The following is a 3,287-nucleotide window of genomic DNA, read 5'->3' on the forward strand; positions in this document are numbered from 1 at the left end:
TGTTGGCTCATAGGCGCTGACGATGGTGGTATACTAGTCTCTGGACACGTTTTTGCGGAGCACCATAAATCGGTCGGCTTATGTGGCGCACTGTAAGCCAATCATTGACTCCCTTGGGGAGTGAGTCAAGCTTCCAGGCAATGTCAGACCATATGGGGAACCCTACCCCTGGCTATCTTAGGTCCTCCTTGCCCTTGCCAATCCAGTAAGTGAAGTAAATTAAGTCTGCTCCTCCTCCTCAAGGTGGGACCCATCACAGTGTCCTGTGTAAACATTTAAATATTAATGTCCTTCTTCCCACTCACCAGTACTGTTTCTAAACAATGCATTGAACAGGCTGTGGAAGCATCAACCGCAACAAAACACATTTTCCTTTCCCAGCAACCAAACATGCCTACCTAGGACTGGAAGGGACCTCCTGGGCCATAGAGTCTCTGTTATCACAAACAATCCTGTCAAATCATCCTGTATAAGAACTGGTTTGGAATTAGAATCCTCCTACCCCATAGTGCCAGGCTTACATCCTGTCTTCATTTGAATCCCACCCGGCGCTCCACTTCTATGAGGGCCAGAAATATTAGCCCATATCAGTATTACAGCATCACCACATCCCGGAAACAAAACGAGAGCTCTCCTAGGTTACCCCTGCTCTGCCCCTCTCTGTGCATCCTGTCTGTCTGCAGCTCCAATGGGCCTGCTTCTCCTCTCACAGTGCTGTGAATTCAGAGCAACCCCTTGAGATCCCCATTCTCCCTTGCTCCTTCCACTCTGCCTCCATGATTTCCTCTCTCTATTCCCCACCGCTATTCCTCTCCATTCTCTGGGTCCACCTCCCCTCGGCCTCCTCTTCTCTTTGAAACTCAACTCAGAATCCACAACTTCTACATTGCCTACAACCTCTGAGCTTTCCTTCAGGTCCTCTCCTTGCTACCAACCCTTCCTGCCTCCCCTGTCTAACCCCAACACACCCCGCTGCCTGTCACGAGAGAGCTGTACTCAATTTAATAACCTTGCATCTTGCATGCCAAGCGTCCAACATCTTGCAATACCCAGAGCAGGCAAATCTTACCAGAGGCACACATCAGCCATTCTCTTCCTACCGCTAGCTTACAAGAAGCAGAAGCCTGCACAAGGCTCCAGCCTTTCACAAATGGGGCCCTTGGGAGGAGGCGTTCCCACAGCTGTTGGATCCACTCCACTTTGGTTTGTTAGAGGTGATAGTGAAGGTTCTTGAGCTGCCAGGCCTCAATATTAATTTGTTTCAAATTTAAATACCCTCCCACTGAGATGTGCCGTGAGGTTCTCCGGCCAAGCAGCCCTCAGAATTGTTTCAACATGGCATGCACTGGTGGAAAACGTCAGGCCTGAAATGCTCCCAAGACCTATACAATTTGTGGGGCTTAGTCATTTTTTTCTGTGTTGACGTGACCCTACTCATTAATTGCTTTGATGTTCAGGTGCTATCACAAACTCATTCAGGTCAATGTATGCCTAGTGCCTGTCCTTGGACAGCTGAATCAAGTTATGTCATTCCTTAACACACTGAGGGGTCTTTCATGGCCCAAAATGAGATCCTCCCATTCCAGATTCAGCAGAGAAGGTTATTGCCTACCTTCTGGTGGATACACCTGCTTGCTGTACTAGAGGGTATGAACGCTCAAAGCCCTCACAGAAGAAGTGTGTTTTCAGGGGCTGGGGTGATGGGTGTGTTTGAATGATGAGAGGAAGGGAGGTACAGGGAGCATGGAAAGGGGGCAAAGACAAGAGCCAAACATTTCAGAAGGGAGGCATGAGAAGCAAGAACCAAGACAGGAGCAGACATGGGACAACTCCTGAGTGTGAGGCTGAGGGGTGTGAACTTGATGGGGAAGCCAGGAAAGGGACCCAGAGCAGAGATTAACTTGAGCAGAGCAGTGGGAGAAGACAGTTTCTTGTCTGCATTGTTTTATAGGCTGCAGGAAAGTGAGATGGGAGGCAAGGGGGCTGAAGTGACCCAGGTGAAATAGGACTCCGGGATGACTTCCAGGCCATGATGGTTTAGGACGCAGTGGGACCACCCCTGAAACTTTAGGGATGTCTCGCAATGTACCTTTTTATTCACGGTCTAACAAGAGATCTCTGTGATGCTGGCAGACCAGATGCCAGCTCATGCCAAGGCCCCTAGGCCTCACTGAACACTGACAAATGCACAGCTTGAAGCCAGTCTGACTCACCTATGGGTTAGTATTGTTAAAATAGGTTTTAGATTTGTAAAAAAAAATGTGTTTAGACTTTATGAAATGCTTGTAGGATGCTGCATGTATTAATCTGACTTATAACAGCTGTACCCCATGTTGTAAGGCAATACATAAGTATTTGCTCTGTAACTATAAATGCGTTTGCTCTAAAACTGTTACCCCCCCCAGTCAGTACAGAGGCGTTACCAAGGGTGAAATACTGGTTTACCACAAGAGGCGTCATCTTCTGCCCAACGAAAGAAGGCCCAGGGACCAGACAAGCCATTGTGGAACATCAGTGGACAAAAGACTCCATTGATTGCTCCCTCAGCACCCATGAGGAAGAGACGTGCACAAGCACTTGTCCCATCACCTTGAACTCTGGGGGAAGAGAATAAAAATCCTGGACAAGAAAGAACTGTATCTCTATGCTGCTTGAACTCTGACGGGTGAATATTTCTAAGCATAAGCGAGGGATCCCCAACTGTTTGGCCTAGGATGGCCCTAAAGGACATATAGAGCTTGAATATTACAGCTGCTTCTATTACCTTTTGGAGTCTAAGATTGTAACACGTTTGTGTGTATATGTTTATCTGCTTTAGCCTTGTACATAACTCTCTTTTCTTAGTTAATAATTTTTTAATTAATTATAGGATTGGCTACAAGCACTGTCTTTGGCATAGGATCTGAGGTGCAATTGATCTGGGGTAAGTGACTGGTCCTTTTGGACTGGGAGTAATCTGAATATCATTGTGATTTTTGGTGTAAGGGATCATCTATCACAAAGGTAAGCTTGCCCGGGTGGCAAGATAGACCGGCATGCCCAAGGAGACTGTCTGTGACTCTATGTTAAGGCTGTCATAATCCTTGAGGAGTTCAGACTGGATACTTGGTTGGTGAAATATGAACACAGAACTCTGAGCCAGCTTGGGGTTTGTGCCCTGCTTCTTCACAATCTGCTCTGAGGTGGGTACTCACACTTGCGAGCCACTCTAGGCAGCTTGACAAGCTCCTCAACATGTGAAGTGCCGTGTGATCTGAGCTTAGTACATCCAAATTCAATTTTTGTCT

This window comes from Caretta caretta, chromosome 4, assembly GCF_965140235.1.
Source record: "Caretta caretta isolate rCarCar2 chromosome 4, rCarCar1.hap1, whole genome shotgun sequence".
Taxonomy (NCBI): Eukaryota; Metazoa; Chordata; order Testudines; family Cheloniidae; genus Caretta; species Caretta caretta.